The sequence below is a fragment of the Lynx canadensis genome, chromosome E3, assembly GCF_007474595.2.
Source record: "Lynx canadensis isolate LIC74 chromosome E3, mLynCan4.pri.v2, whole genome shotgun sequence".
Taxonomy (NCBI): Eukaryota; Metazoa; Chordata; class Mammalia; order Carnivora; family Felidae; genus Lynx; species Lynx canadensis.
In genome coordinates, this window is record NC_044318.1 from 22221143 (window position 1) to 22238133 (window position 16991).

Below are 16991 nucleotides of genomic sequence, written 5' to 3' on the forward strand. Positions count from 1 at the left end.
CCCCCCTTACGTGAACTATATGCATCCCCACTGTAATGCTAAATCGCAGCTGCCATGAAAATCCCCAAACTGCCATGATATTACCAGTTGTGTTACAGTCATCACCCCGAGAGCCAACCACATACCAGGCACGATGCTAAGTGCTCGGCACATGCTGACTGCTTAAAATCCTCACAACCCCCCATACGGTAGGTGGGACTCTCACCCTATTTGGGGGAAGGGGTCGTTAAGGCTCAGGGAAAACAGAGGACTTGACCAAAGACACACAGCTGGTGGTGAGGCCAGAATCCGCACCCAGGCAACCTGCCCTTCATCCACACACATCGTGGCTCCTCACCTTCACCTCTCCATACCTGTGGTGGAGCACTTTTCAGGGAGTCTCCAGCCTCCACCCTAAGAATGAGCTCAGGCTGATACATGCAGCTTAGGTGCAGCCCCCCTCCATTCCCTATGGGTGGGGGACAGCTGCTGATGTGAGGGGCAGGAAGGTTTTGCTGTCCCCCCTCCGCGTGCCCCTTCCACCCACAGGCACCCTCTTCGGTCACTGCGAGGCAGGCTCTGTCACACTCCTCTCATGAACGAGCATTGACGAAGGCCAGCTTTGTGCCAGGTACTAGGGCTACAGGAACGACGAGGCAGACCCGATCCTGTCTGAAAGCTCATGCTCCAGCAAGGAGAGTGCCTGGGACATTAGTGCCGTGAAGGGAGTCCCTGGGAATTGAGGGTGGGCCTGGCGCCTGCCCTGATCAGTCAGGCCCGGTGCAGACTAGTGAGCCCTGCCCCGACAAGTTGTCCCAGGAGTCCCTTGGAGCCTCCTCCCCTCCCGTTAATGGAGAACTCCGGTCCCTACACTCGACCCTCACCCCCCTCCGTGTGTAAGAGACTCCCCACCCTCCCCCACCGTGTGTAAGAGACTCCAGAGCACAGCCTTTTCTTCTACAACAGGGCTTTGGTCTCAGTTTCCCTGCTTAGTTCCCCGCCCAACCGACTTCCCTGGGTTTGCGCCCTGTGCCTGTATAGTCCCCAGCCGGCTGAAGTCCTGACCACTGGGAGAGGACAGACCAGGCTCCTCCTGAGGATCTCCAACTGCCCTGTCCACTTAGTGTCTACCTAAGGCCACACCCCCAGGCCCTGCCCCTTCCCGGCCACACCCCCAGGACACCTTCCTGGCCATGCCCCTCAGACTCCAGCCTTCCCTTGGGCCAGTGCCTGGGCCTCCTCATGTTTCCCCTGAGACCAGGCCCCTGAGCGCCCAGCTTCCCTTGCTATACCCACTCCACTGAGTCATTTAAAACCGCTAGAACTGAGCAGTTCCAGGACTGTGGGTTTTACTTCCAGTTTTTATTAAGCTTATTAAAATTCTCACCTCCTCCTATCCCCCAAAGCCCAATTTCTGCCTGGCCCTGTGCCTGGGGCCAGACTCATTTGTACGAAAGGCCCAGTGGCCTGCATATTCCCCCAACCCGTGCTTCCAAGAGCACGCAGAGGACGTGGCGGAATTTCAATCACCGTGACCAGCCTCGGCAAGGCCAAGGACACAGCCTGCCCCCTCAGCCCTACCTCCTGAAGACCCGCTGGCTACTCCCAGCTAACGGATCCTGGGTCCCATCTAGAATCTTCAGACTGCTCTGCAGGCCCTGACTTGCTTCTAACATTCCAACTCATTCCTTCAACAAATATTTATTAAGCGTCCTCTATATGCAAAGCATTGGACCAGCCACTGAGAATACAGCTGTGGATAAGGCATGGCCATTCCCCCAAGGCTAATGAGGAGGACGACATAAATAGAGAAGTAAAATCAATTATTACAAATACTAAAATAGAAAGACAGAAGCTGTATCTAAAACTGGCAGCCCATGGGCTGAATCCAACCTGCAGATGTTGGCTAGAGCTGTAAAAAATGGATATATTTTTTTTCTTTTTGCCAACATTTAAAAATCTGGAGGATTTCCATTAAAATCTGGGAGTTACGGCTTCTCTTGTACAAGTAGGAAACTCTGGCGACAACGGGTCCACAGTTTCCCTCGGCGACCCTCAGCCGTCTGATCGGACCCGTGCCGTTTAGTTGGAGCCTGTGGCCACCAAGCCTCGCAGGCCCCACCGGGCCCATGTGTCCCTGTCCCTGGCCTGTGCCATTCCTGTCCCCTGTGCCGTTCCTGCAGTATTCCTACTCTCTCACCCATCTTCCCTCCCAGGTCCCTTTTCGGCCCCCGAAAGGGACCTGAGGGAGAGAAAGGCCCGCTTTACCTGGGCGCGGGGAAAGGCCTGGAAAAGGAGGTGAGCTTCGAGCTGGGTCTGGCAAGGTCAGCACGTGTTCACCGACAAGGGGCAGCGGGAGGGAGGGAAGGAGGAGACAGGCAGCGGGAGAGGCCCAAGCAAAGTGGGAGGGGCAGAGCAGTGCATTCTGGGCCTCCCACGGCTGCTGAGTTTGGCATCACCTGTTCTCCTGGGGCCCCGGACTCAGGACTGTTTCAGTTCTGCTTCTGATCTGCTGGGACCTGCCACAGACAGGTGAGAATAATGCTACAGGAGAGTGTGGGCCCAGGGGCTTAGGGAACACAGAAAGGATAGGTTTCCAGAGCGCTTGGATGGTTCAGTCGGTTAAGCGTCCTACTCTTGATTTCGGCTCAGGTTGTTGTCCCAAGGTTTGGGAGATCGAGCCCCACATCGGGCTCCGCACTGTAAGCATGGAGCCTGCTTGGGATTCTCTCTCCCTCTCTCTCTGTCCCTCTTCCACTTGTGTGGAACTCTCTCTCAAAATACATAAGCTTTAAAAAAAAGGACAGGTTTCCAACTGCATCGCCTCTAAGGCACGTTCTAACGCCAGTAACTGGAATTTTTTTTTAACGTTTATTTATTTTTGAGAGAGACAGACAGACGGCACGTGAGGGGGAGGAGCAGAGAGAGAGAGGGAGACACAAAACCCAAGGCAGGCTCCAGGCTCTGAGCTGTCAGCACAGAGTCCAATGCAGGGCTCGAACTCCTGAGCCGTGAGATCGTGACCTGAGCCGAAGTTGGACCCTTCACCGACTGAGCCACCCAGGCACCCCTGGAATTTTCTTTTTTTAAGTTTCTTACTCTGAAATAATTACTGATTTTCAGGAGATTGCAAAGAACTGTGCAGGAATGTTTCACACACCCTTCCCCCACTATTAACACACAACCCATATGGTCCTAGGGTACAACAGCCAAGTCAAGGAGTTGCCCTTGACCCAATCCATGGAGTTGATTCAGGTTTCCCCAGTTACGCATGCACCTGTGAGTGTGTGTGCGTGTGCATAGCTCTGTGACAATTTTGTCACGTCCGTAGCCTTGCCTACTCACCACTGCAGTCAAGAGACTCGACTGCACCATCACAAGCCCCCTAATGTCACCCCTTTATAGCCCCACCCATCGTTCTGCCACTCCTACTCCCTGGCAACCCCTCGTCTGTTCTCCATGTCTATAATTATGTTATCACACAGATGTTACGTGAATGGAATCGTGCAATATGTATCCTCAGAGATTGGCTCTTTCCCGCTCAACTTAATACCCTTTAGGTCCGTCCAAGTTGTTGTGTGTTATCAGTGACCAGTTCCCTGAAAAAGAATCTTATTGAAGTATACTTGACATACAATGTTGTATTTGTTTCAGGTGGACAACGTAGTGACTCGACAACTCTATACGTGACTCGTGCTCTCCATGCTGAGTGTTGTCGGCCTCTGTCACCGGAGAGTGTTACTGACTGCATTCCCTGTGCTGTGCTTTCCACCCCCCTGGCTTGTTTTGTCACTAGAAGCTTGTACCCCTTAATCCCTGTCACCTGTTTCACCCCCCCCCCCACCCCGCCCAGCCACCTCCCCTCTGGCAACTGCCAGTGTGTGCTCTGTATTTAAGCGTCTGTTTGTTTTTGTGTCCGTTCATTTGTTTTGTTTTTTAAAATCCTGCATGTCAGTGAACTCACATGGTATTTGACTTTCTCTGACTTATTCGCTTATTCCCTCTAGGTCCATCCACGTTACAAACGGCAAGATCTCATTCCTTTTTTATGGCCGAGTAATATTCCATTGTGTATACACACCACATCTCTATCCACTCATCTATGGCTGGACACTTGGGCTGCCTCCATTTCTTGGCTATCGTAAATAACGCTGCTGTTAGCATAGGGGTGCGTATATCTTTTCAAAGTAGTGGTTTTTTCTTTGTGTGAATCCCAGTAGTGGAATTTCTGGGTTATAGGGTACTTCTATTTTTAATTTTTTGAGGAACCTCCCTGCGGTTTTCCAGAGGAGCTGCACCAGCCTGCATTCGCGCCCACAGTGCATTCCCTTGTCTCCACATCCTCACCAACGCGTGTTATTTCTAGCAGTTGGTTGGTTCCTTTTTGTTGCTGAGTACTATTCCATGGTGTGGATATGTCACGGTTCATTTATTTACTCCTCCACTGAAGGACATTTGGTTAGTTTCCAGCTTGGGGCTCTTACAAATGAAGCCGCTATGAACATTCATGTACAGTTTCCTGCGTGAAAAGAAGTCTTCCTTTTTCTGGGATCAATGCCCAAGAGCGCAATTGCTGGGACCGTTTTTACTTTTGAGAAGGAACTGCCGAAGTATTTTCCAGAGTGGCTGTAGCGTTTCACATTCCTGCCAGCAACGTACAGGCGATCGACTTTCCTGGTAACTGGAATTTTATTTAAAAACAAAACACTACAGTTCTCATGGGGGCTCAACTTTGCTGCAGTCTCGATCTCTCTGAGCAACCCCAGGACGAGGACCTCCCCCCCCCCCCCCCCCCGTCCTTGGCAGCCTGTCGGCTGGCCACACCCTGGCGATAAGCCCGCAGAGAGCAGGGCCGGGCCCTGCTCAGATCTGCCCCCCAGATCTCGCACACGCATGGTGCCTAGCAGTTGCTCAGTGGAAGCAAATTAAATCACACACAACTAATGAAGGCAGCAAAGACCCACAGCCAGCCAATCAGAGGAGGGCAGAGGCCAGCCCCGGGGTTCGCAGGGCATCGCTTAACTCCCTCTGCCAGAGGCAGCCTAAAGGGAACATGCTCAACTCAGCAAGGCCCCCATCAGCAGTCAAGCTTGAACAACACGGGTTTGAACAGCACGGGTTCACTTACAACATGGATTGTTTTTTCAATAAGTACAGTACTTTAGATGTATTTTCTCTTTCTTGTGATATATTCTCTTTTTTTTTAATTTTAGAAAGAGAGAGAGAGAGAGAATGAGCAGGGGAGAGGGGCAGAGAGAGAGAGAGAGAGATCCAGAGAACCTTAATGTGGGGCTCAATCCCACAACCCCGGAATCATGACCCAAAGTCAAGAGTCAGATGATCAACCAACTGAGCCACCCAGGCGCCCCACTTAGGGTATTGTTAGTTGTATTTTCTTTCCCTGGTTATTTTATTGGAAGAATTAAAAAAAATTTTTTTAACGTTTATTCATTTTTGAGAGACACAGCACGAGCAGGGGAGGGGCAGAGAAAGGGAGACACAGAATCCAAAGCAGGCTCCAGGATCTGAGCTGTCAGCACAGAGCCTAACACGGGGCTTGAACTCACGAACCATGAGATCACGACCTGAGCCGAAGTCAGATGCTCAACTGACTGAGCCCCCCCCGGGCACCCCAAGAATACAGTATTAATACATATGCCAATATGTATTAATCGATTCTTCATGTTGTCAGTACGGCTTCCTGTCAACAGTAGGCTATTAGTAGTTAAGTTTTGTGAGGGTTAAAAGCTATACATGGATTTTTGACCACACGGGGAGTCAGTACTCCTAACCCCCATGTTGTTCAAGGGTCACCTGTACACGCAAAAAAAATCTAACTCTTCTTATAAAAAAGCACAGATGTACATAGAATACATAAACAGATATGCGGCACACCCGTGGAGTTAAAATTTCACGGAGGAAGGGAGAATCAGGAAGAAGCACTTCTAACAAGGCTCCTAGGAGAGCAGTGATGAAAACAGGGTTGAGAAACACTGCCCTGGAAGCACATCCTCGCCCCTCCACCTGTGGAGGAGGTCGCTCTGACTGGCCGAGGAGCAGAACAGGACCTTCCAAAAAGGCACTCCTGCCTATCGCACTCCCCTGATCTAGAACCTCCACTGGCTCCCACTGCCTCCAGAGGGAGGTCTGAACCGCCAAGCATGCCGTCTCTCCAGCAGCATCTCTCCCCGCACCCCCCATGCTCCAGCTCACGCCGAAGCCGCGGGTGAACTATGGATTCACCCTGTTGGGCCTCCTTGCCTTTGCACCTGCTGTTCCTTCTGCCTGAAATGCCTTTCCCTACTCTTTGCCAATCTCTGTTCGAGGAATGGCCCACTTGTCACCTCTGCGGGGGGTCCCTTCACCTCTCCAAGTGCAGCAGATGACTGCGATGTTCTCCGTGCCTGTGTGGCAGCCTTTAACGCACCCGGTTGCCACAAAGCTGTGTCCTACATGTCCTAGATGGTTCCTCCAACTCGGCTCTGGGTTCCCTGGAGACAGAGGCTGCATCTCACTCACCTGCAGCATCTCACAGGCATCTCAAATTAGCCTCGAATCTGAGCTCCTGATTCCCGCCCCTATGCCCATCCCTCCTTCCTCCTCCCCAGCCTTCACCCCTCCCCCCCCACCCCCCACCCCCGCCTTCATCTCCTTGCCCCTTCTCCGCCCCCACCCCCACCCCATCCCTCCGAAGTGCGACCCATCAGCACCTCCTGTTGGTTCCACCTTGCAAACATATCCAGTAGCCAACCACCTGTCACACCTCCACCATTGCCGCCCTGGTCTAAGCCACCCGCATCTCTCACCTGGACCATCCCAGTAGCCCTCTCACATCTTCCTTGCTTAAAACCCTCAGGGGCTCCCCACTACCCCACCATAGCAAGCCCCCACGTCTCCTGGCCCGGAATCCTCAGACAGCCACAAGCCCGCCCCACTTCCCCACCCCCACCAGCACAGTCCCCACCAGCCACTCCAGGTGGCACCTTCCCCGAACCTGCCCTGAAAACCCTTCACTGATGCCCTGGGGAGAAGACGGAGGCCCTGCCCCCTCCACCTCTGATCTCACATCCGCCTGCCCTTGCTCTCCAGGCTCCTCCCACGGCCACCTCGTCAGGGATTGTCCGCCCTGAGAACATGCGCCTGCCCGGGGCCCTCCTCCTTGCTGCCCTTCTCCCTGGAACACGCTCTCCAACCCCCTTTACCCCCTCCCCCAACTCAGCCACCCACTAACCACCCCCATCCTTTACGCCTCAAGAGGGCGCACCCCCTTCTGGGCAAGGTCCCCTGTGACAGCCTTGGGGCTGCTTCTTCCTATCAGTGGCTCCAATACTGCTTAAATCACCGCCTCCCCCTCTAGACAAAAGCCCCCAGGACAGAGAGCCCGCACCTGATCCCGGGGGGGGGGGGGGGAGATGCTCAAGGACTATCTGTGGAAGGAAGAAAGGGAGGGAGGGACGGACGGAAGGAGGGAGGCAAAATGAAGGAAGAATGTCTGTCTGCCTCTGTCACCCGTTACCTGACAGCGAGGGCTCTCCCACCTTTCCAACCAGCCTTTAAGGCTTAATTTGATGCGGAGCGTTTCTCCAAGTTTCTGTCTGTCCCAGGGTGAAAGACCCATCTGCGCCCAGGGGAGAGGCTGGCGGTCAGGGCCCACCTCCCCCAGCTCCCAACTGACTAGCCCTGCCCTCTGCCCCCCCAGCACCACCCGCCACCTGCAGTCACACGGAAAACGAAGCCCAGATGACCGGCAGCAACGCGGAGTCAAAATACATTTGAAACTGAAGTCCCGTGGCCCCAGGAAGCAGAGAGAAGCCAAGGGGAAAGGAAGGAGCCCGGAGGCAGGAGGAAAGAGCAAATCCGAGGGAGGGGCTGGCGCTGGGGCAGGTGGCTGGGTGGTTTCCGCCTCAGGAAACACGAGGGCAAGATATGCACTCTTTTAAGGAACTAAGGATACAGACACGGAGTAATGCCCGTGCAAAGTGCCCCATAAACGGGGCAGGCAGATAGCTTATCATCCGAACCAGAGCGGCCAGGAGGCATGGTCGCCGATCCTTGGTTCGGTTAGGCACGCACCAGTGCATCCGGGCCCCTGTTCTCACCCGAGAGCTCAACCCTGTTTAACAAGCAAGTACTGAGCACACTCCACATGTCCACTCGCGCCACTGGCTCTTCCGTGGGTGGTGTCATCTCATTGCTCAGAATCATCCTGGCGCTGCTTTTTCACCGGCTACGCAGGGGCTCGGAGAATACAGGTAACTTGCCCCAGGCTGCGCAGCGAGATGTGACTCCGCTGGGGTCGGATCCCGTCTGTCCGGTTCCAGGGTCCACGCTTGCTCTGTGAGCCCAAACTGCAAACCCAAAGGCTCAAGCACCAGCAGCCCCGCTGCGGGGACTCTAGTCGCCTCTGCGGCTCTCACGCGTTCACCGAGGATGAACTGAGAGGGCCAGGCTTTTGGGTTGCAGCAGTGAAGGAGAGAGACAAGGCCTCCGCTCTCACAGAGCCCACCGTGTAGGGCATGGTCCTCAGCCAGGCAGGACTTCGCCTCCCAAGGAACATTCGGCAGTGTCTGGAGACACCGTGGTTGTCGTGACTTGGGGGCGGGGGTGCTACCGGGGCATCCGGCAGGCAGAGACCAAGGATGCCGCTGATCCCACCATGTCCAGGACAGCCCCTCTCGTCCCACAACAAAGAATGATCTGGCATGCAACGTTGGGCAAAGGTCGAGAAATCCTGGTCTGGGGAGAAGGGAGGGGTGCCATTAGTAACCAAAAGGGTATATAAGTTCTTGTATCATTCAACAGACATCCACTGAGTGCTGAGTGCGTGAGGCAAGCTGTGAACCATGAAGAAAAACAATACAGGAGGGAATAGATAGCAAGGGGGGGGAGGACCCCCTAAGGAGGTGACCTTTGAGACGGGCCTGAAGGAGTGAGGGAGCTAGCCAGCAGCCCCGGGGTTGGACTGGACCAGCTCAGAGTGCGAGGAACAGCCAGGAGGGACTGAAATGCAGGACAGGAGTTAGTTCGAGAGGAAGGCAAAGGCCACGCTTTGTAGTCAGGGGAAGGTTCTGGATCTGATTCTACAAATGTAACCTTTGATAAATACCAACCAGAAATGGCAAAAACAGACTTCGTTTAAAAAAAAAAAAATCCTGAAAGTGGTCAAATTAGGCTAAGTGAGAAAAGACTTCTATATATTTTTACATCTCTAGAGGGGCTGGAACTTGATCACACGGAGAGCTGTACGTTTGCTGAATATTAACCTCGGGCACACCGCGGTATGCCAACTGATCCTTAAGCAAATGGGTGTGGCTGGATAATATTTTAAGATGTTAATTTGTGTTTTTTCCCCTTGATTCCAATCCCCCTCCCCCCTCCCCCGCTTAGCTTTCCCATCATTCAGAGGCTCTGAACTTCCTTATCCCAGAGGTTTTGCAGGAAAGGGGCAGGAAAAACCCATCTGCAAATCCTTCCGTTCCTGGCTTTCATTTCCAGAAGCCTTAATGTACTGAGATTAGGTCAGGGGCCTCTGAGTGGGGAGGTGGGAGGAGAGAAAGAGGGAGCTGTCTTCGCTCTAGTCCTCAGGACGAAAACCAGTTGGTTTCTGTTTTTGGCTGGGGCCAGGGAGGGAGACGAGGGTCTGCAGTGAGGTTCTGTCGGCTGGCACATTTAAAACGTTTTGAGTTAAGGGGCGCCTGGGTGGCTCAGTCGGTTGGGCATCCGACTTCGGCTCAGGTCATGATCTCGCGGTCCGTGAGTTCGAGCCCCGCGTCGGGCCCTGTGCTGACAGCTCAGAGCCTGGAGCCTGTTTCAGAGTCTGTGTCTCCCTCTCTCTGCCCCTCCCCCATTCATGCTCTGTCTCTCTCTGTCTCAAAAATGAATAAACGTTAAAAAAAAAAAAAAAAAACGTTTTGAGTTAAAAAGCTGAAGCTCAGCGTCACCACACGACCCAACCTTTCCTCCCCTAGGAAAGCACACGTCCCCACAAACTTTGGTACGTGGGGGGTCGTGGCCTCACGGCAGAATGCTCCCAGCCAGCCAAAAGGTGGAAACAACACACAGGGCCATCCACTCCTAAGTGGAGAGGCACGACGTGCTGGGTCTGTGCACCACGGAACGTCGTTCGGCGGCAAAAAGGAACAGAGTGCCCACACCCTGCTGCGACACGGACGAACCGTGAGGACCTCACGCCGAGTGAAAGAAGCCAGTCATGAGAGACCACGTGTCGTGTCATTTCACTGATCCAGAATGTCCGGGACGGGCAGAGCGATGGAGACAGAAAGACTAGTGTTGCCCACGGCTGGGGGACTTGGAGGCAAGTAAGAAGGGTTTGTGGGTACAGAGGATTTTGCGGCGGGGGGGGGGGTGATAAAAAGGTTTTAAGACTGGATCATGGCGATGGTTGTGGGAACCCGTTCGACTGTACTCTTCACATGGGTGCGCTTCATGATATACCAATCGTGCCTCAATAAAGCTATTTTAGAAACAACTGAGTTAAAAATCTGATTTTCTCATAAAAAGCCAGATTTGGGCTTTCCCGGGAGGCCAGCCCTATTTCTCCGTGGCAACCGTGGGCTGCTGACCGTTTGCCACGGTCCTCAGGGTCACTGCTTCCAGCTGGCTTTACCCGTTGCTGTCCCCTACACTGTCCCTGTGGGACCTGGATTCGGGACGTCTGTTCTGGAGTGATAAGACCACAGGTACTGAAAGTATCAGCCTCGTTCTCCCATCTCCCATCTGGCCCTAGCGACAAAGAACCCCGGGGACCAGAGGGGATGCTGTGCACAGGGCGGCGGCAGCAGCAGCCTGCGTGGACCCGTGCAGTAGTGAAGCACATGGAACTTCACTTACCAGCCCTGTGCCTCAGTTTTCTCAACTGTAAAATGGGGCGTAGTAATAGCACCTAGCATCACAGGGTTCGACAGAGGGAATGTGTTTAGAAGGTGCCTAGCCCACAGTAGACACTCAATAAACGGCAGCTACCGAGCCTATAATTTCCTGTCTACGGTTTCAAATTCTCTGAAATTCTGAAATCCAAAAGCTTCTTTGTAACTCATTTTAGACACAGAAATCTGACTTGGCCTGAACGCATTCAGCAGGAAGGCCTGACCTGAATGGATGTGAAGCTACTACCTTTATTTATCCCCCTAGCATGAATATTCATGGGCTTTATGCAGAAATATGAATGTGTTTGCTTACAGGGTGCTGCCCAGCCCCCCCTGCAGTGTTAGGTAATAGATGGTCTAGGTATCACGTTACCTTCCCAAATCTGGAAAGTTCTGGATTCTGGGATACTTCTGGCTGGAAGGGTTTCAGACCAGATACTGTGATCAACCACCTCGTGGACACAGGAGGGGTTGGAACCGGGAGCTGGAGAGAGGCATCCCACACCCTCCAGGACTCCCCACGGAAGCCCTCGGGCCAAGCAGGCCCAGCCCTCCTGCAAGTGCTTAAGGTACTTGTCCCAAATAGGAGGAGACCGTCCAGGCCCCTCCCCGCCTCAAATGTGATCGGTGCCGCCAGTCGGCCCAAACAAAACCCGGCTGCAGGCAGGCGACAACTCAGCTACCATACGGCTTCCAGTTGGCCCACCCAGACCCCTGTTTAATAAAGAATGTGACTGGCCTTCTTCCTCAGTTCTGAGAGGGGAACTCTAAATCCTTGGGATTTCCTGAGTAATTGGAGGGTCTTTGTTATTCAGGAGTCATTGGATCACGCCTGAGGTTTTGCTAATGAATGAGAGGACTGAAGATGGGGGCTGGGAGAGAGAGAGAGAGAGGGGGAGAGAGAGAGAGAGGGAGAGAGAGAGAGAGGTATCCTACCTGTGATCAGAGCATAGGGCTTTCAGCTGGCTCAATACCAACCAATCAATCATGCCCGAGCAATGAGTCCCCAGTAAACACTCAGGCCCCCAGGCTCCAGTGAGCTTCCTGGTTCACGAACAACACTGCTGGGCCACAAGGACGGTGCACTGATTCTGCCGAATCAGGTGGGCACGGAGGGCCTGCCTCTGAGGCCCTCCCAGACCCCACCCTGAGAGTCTCTTCTTTTGGCGGCCCCGACTGCACCCTTTACAGCCCCGACTGCACCCTTTACAACAATACTGTAATCCTAAATATAGCGCTGCCCTGAGTTCTGTGAGCAGTGCCGGGGGACTAGCACGAGGGGGTTGTGGGAACCCCGAATTCCTCAGCTGGTCAGAAATGAGGGTGGCCTGCGGTAAGGCCGCCTTGGGAGTGACTCTTAACTAGTGACGGACAGGAGCTAGCCGGCACGTAAAACTAGCTTTCTCACTCGTTGGGTGAACAGTTCCGAGGTCCGTTCTGCACACTCAGAGGGGCCCAGCGGGACAGAACCCCAGGGGCCCCCAGCAGCCACCTGCTCATCAACTCTCCCTTTACTGGCTTTCCTCCCTTCCTGTCTTCTTCTCCACTCTCCCGCCGAACTTCCTGGGATCCCCTTCCACATAAACCACCTGCACCCAAATCTCCATCTTAGGATCTGCTTTGAAGGAATCCAGATGAAGACCTCTGCCATTCCTGGGGCTGAGTCCTTGAGCCCCACCGCTGACCTCCTTGACGACCTCCCGGCTTGACAGGCCATTTGGATTTGCAGTCAACCTGTTCGTCTGGGCAACCACTTGTCCACCACTGCGTAATAATCCTGCTCGGTCCATGGCTAAGCCCATGCCATGGGTATGGCTAGGGACCCAGGCCTGCCTGATCGGAGTATTGCATTCTCTCGCGTGGAGACTGGTTCAGGAATGAGTCTATGAGCCTGTGGTCCAGTCACGATCCTCCTTGAGGTTTTGTAGGAGCTATTGGAAAGGACCTCTCTCTACCTCTGGAATCTTATGTGAGCCTGGAGCCGCTCGGGACCATTTTCTCTCCACGTGGACAAAGCCTAGCTGAGAACAAAGTCAGAAAAAAGCAGAGTTTGGAGATATAGATAGATACCTGATGACATGAACACCTGGATGCAGCCATGCCTGAAGCTCAGCCACCTTGTATTTTTCAATTACGTGAATCAATAGGGTTCTATCATCACCCTCTTTTCTCTGGTAGCTAATACGACTGGGTTCTTGTCACTTGCAAGCAAAAGAATCCTTAATAATATGGAAAAACATTTTTCTCTGACTTCGACTCTCTGCATTGTTAGATGCAAAAATACACAAAAGTACTTGCTTCCAGGTTATGGACAAAAGACCCGGTCTGACCAGAGCAGGGAGACTGAACAGAGGGGGTTATTAATGTGGGATTCTTTTTTAGCACAGACCCAAGAATTATCAAGAAACTCATCCTAAAATAATAAGTGATGGTTTATGGTAAGACGTTACAAATCACCACACTAAGAGAAGCTCTAAGGTCCCTAAGCCTCTGTCTGTAATTTCCACCTCGCAGGCCGTGGAGCTGCTCCCTCTTCAATTCATACCTCGCTCTGAAAATGGCTCCCGAAACCCAATTCCAAACAGCAACCTCACCTTGGCCATTTGTTTGTTTTATTGCAAAATCTCCTTCCCTTCTTACTTAACAAAATGCTCCTTCTGGCTTCTGCACGAGCTCTGATTATTTCCCAGAATTGGTCACGTTTCTTTCTGTGCCACTGCAGTTTTTACTAAAAGCCCACAGTTAGCTCGACTGTGCAGGGACTCTCCAAATGACTTTGTGTTTTTCCCAAGTGGATCTGTCTCATTTTTCAGAGGGACTGGGGAAAAACGGACATCTTCCAGCCTGCTCGCACACCCCTTCTGCTGTTTAAGACTCTGGTCACTGGGGAAAGAAACAGGGAGTTCTGTCTTTCCCAGCACCTCTTGGCTGAAGTCGCAGGACTGGGCAAGGGGACGCTGCTAGCTGGAGTCACCCCCCTGTGCTGGAATCGGTCTTGCTCAGTCCCGAGAGCCCGAGAAAAGCTGTGACCCACTGCAGGGTCACCTCAAGACGTGCAGGGGCCCCAAGCACTTTTGTCTCCTCCATAAAGGAAATGGTAGGGGCACCTGCGTGGCTCAGTCGGTTGAGCACCCGGCTTCAGCTCAGGTCTGATCTCACGGTTCGCAGGTTCGAGGCCCACATTGGGCTCTGTGCTGACAGCCCGGAGCCTGCTTCGGATTCTGTGTCTCCCTCTCTCTCTGCCCCTCCCCTGCTCACATTCTGTGTCTCTTTCTCCCTCAAGAATAAATAAACATTAAAAAAATTTTTTTTTTTAAAGAAATGGTAAAACTTGTACGTTATGACTGCAACAGTAGAAGGACAATTATGATCCGGTCTGGATTCACTCTTACAATTTCATTACTATTACATTAATTTTTTTTTTCTCCCAATTTGAAAAGTAGTCAAAATTAAAACATTTCGTGGGGCCCTAAAAGTACTGTGAGCCCTAGGCCCTGGGCCAGTGGGCCAGCAACCACAGCCCCCACACCCAGGCCTCAGGGGCCGTCCCTGTCTGTACAACCACCTTGTGCGAGGAACACAGCCCCGCTGGCCGGAACCTGTCACCAGCTCCTCCCTTCGCTGAAGAGCATGAACCCCTGGGCCTCGCTGTGGCTGTGGCGGGGCTGGTCCCTGGGGCCATGATCTGCCCCTCAGCTTATTGGAAAACAGTGGGGGCTAATCATAACGACAAGAGTCCCAGGTGCTAAGCCCTACTCAAAGCACTTTATAGGGCAGGCTCGGCTGGGGGTCCAACAGCCTAGCAGCTACGTGACTGCAGGCAAGTCGGCACTCCCATCTGCGGAACACACGCAGGGTCAGACCCTCCCCTGCAAGGGCACCGTGAGGGGTAAAGATGCTAACACGTGTGGGCAGGCTGAACCCCGTGCCAGTGCACGGTGGCACCTCGGCCGGCACTGGCTATTACCATGGATCATAATCACTTGGTTCATTATAATAATTGATCATAATTGGGTACAGTAGGGGCTGCCCCAATTCTGCTTTCCCGTCTACCATAGAAGGTGTTGACCTTGGGCTGAAGACCCCTCGGCATAAGCTGGGCTGGCAGCATCAGAGGACTTGGTCACGGGGCTTGCACACTCCTTTTCCTCCCATCAGAGCAAACCCGAAGGTCACCCCCCTCCTCCGGGCCCCTCCCCACCCCTTACCCTGTTCTCAGGGGGCTCCGGAAAGGCCAGGGGCTCCAGGGCCACGCAGCCCTCTCTTGGTGTCCTGTTGCCCCCCCCCCCAACTTATCTTCTCCCAGGCGTGAATACAAAATCCTTTCTCTCCACCACTTGCTACTTCTGTCTCATGACGTCAGCTGGCTCACACATGCTTCTTAGTTACTGTTTTCTGAAGACTTAAAAGTCTTCTCCCTCCAGCCCGGTCACCCCTGCAGCTCGGATCCTATGAAAAGAGCACGGGGCTTTGAAGCCAGCAGGAGCTGGGTTTAATCCTGGCTCCGTAACTGACCAGCTGTGTGACCCTGGGCAAGTCAATTAACCTCCCTGAGCCCTGTATTGTTTATGTGTCTGAAATTACTGAAGACAATCTTATTTTCTTCAGCAGTGGGCCTCTGGGGGCAGGCTTTTTGAGGGGTGAAAGCTTTGATGAGCCCTTTGAGGCAGGGGAAGGAGCCCCCACCTCCTACCCCAAGAGAGGTCTGCTTGAAGACTTGGGGATGGTTGCCTCGGGCCGCCCACCCGCTTTTGTTCTGTGACTGGAACGAGCAGGTTGAGGGGGAGGGCTGGGTGCCCGGGATAAGGGGACTCTTCGATGCTTGCAGTGGGGAGAGGAAAGAAAAGGTGAAGCCGCTAACAAGAGAGAGGAGACTGGACACCTCACAGCACATCACACTCCACCTGCTCAGATCGGATCCATCACCCCCACTACCTGCTTTTCCCACCTTCCCCATCTTGGGGGTCCGGGCCCATCCCGTCCCTGCCCAGATGCCAGCCACGGGACACAAGATCAGGGGCTCTGGCCATCTGGACCTCTAGGTCCCTCCTGAGAATAGTGTCTCCGGATACACAAAATAAAATACGTGGGATTATAAAGCAAACCCCTTGTATGGAAATCTAGTTAGCGAAACATTCAAACAAGTTCGTGGCATGGGAATATATGTGCTTCTTCGTTAACGCGCGAGGTAACAAGATGCAGCAGAAGCTCTGGCATTATCACATGTTTGAATGAAAGCATTTCAGGGTATCTGCCCCAACGACAGCGCGATAGGAAAAATATAGATGATTATTGGTGACTATGTCATAGCTACTGCCCCCTACAGGGTTCTGTTGCCTCCACTCACATTTGAGGGACAGCCTAAGTGTCCGTCCCCTCTGTTGTACACACATACTTCAGTTAGGGGGAGATTATGTCCCTTACCAAAAGGCGCCTCGTTTCGGTTTCATTAAATAGAGGCTTCTTCCAACGCATGAAGAATAGGATTAGATTTATAGAAATTCAATTTACACTTGGCTTTTTAGGAACAGATGTCTTGCACAGCCAAGCCACCACTCTATCTGTCAGGCTGCCTGAAGTTATGGTTTGGAGGCTCCTTTTACTCCTCTCTGGCACATTCCCTGCTTAACCCCTCGTGACCTGGAATTGCTGAACCAACTCTGGGCTCCTGGCCACCTAATCCAATGGCCTTTTCTTGGAGTCTTCTGTCTCCGGCTCCCTGAGTCACAATGTCCTGACCGTCCTGTTCCCCCTAAAGCCCCCAAAACCCCTGGCTCTGTGGCCTTTACACACTGTCTCTGCCCACCCCACACTAGTAGCTGAGCTTCTAGATGTGTTTGCTCCCCTCCAGCTTCCACACGTTTGTCTCAAAGGCAAATAAGCCAAAGCAGATGAGTGATGTGCGGGCCACCCCAAAACGGGCCCCCCCTTCATGTCTCTATGGAAGACACCATCATCCACTCATGCCAATACACCACCTCCCTGTGCCCTGTCCCACAAATACAGTCCGCCACGAGGGCGTGGGGTGGTCATCCCTTGAATACACGTCAGGCTAACCCACCTCTCTCTCCCACACCTGTTAAACTCCACGGGCTCTGGAACGGTCCCTCCGTTAGGAAAGCCCCA

General features: G+C 53.2%; 1 protein-coding gene across 2 annotated transcripts in view; it reads right to left on the reverse strand.

Annotated features, from left to right (window-relative positions):
• Window positions 1–16991, reverse strand: part of GSG1L (GSG1 like) — a 201086-nt gene that overhangs the window by 53869 nt on the left and 130226 nt on the right. The gene's annotated exons all lie outside the window — the stretch shown is intronic.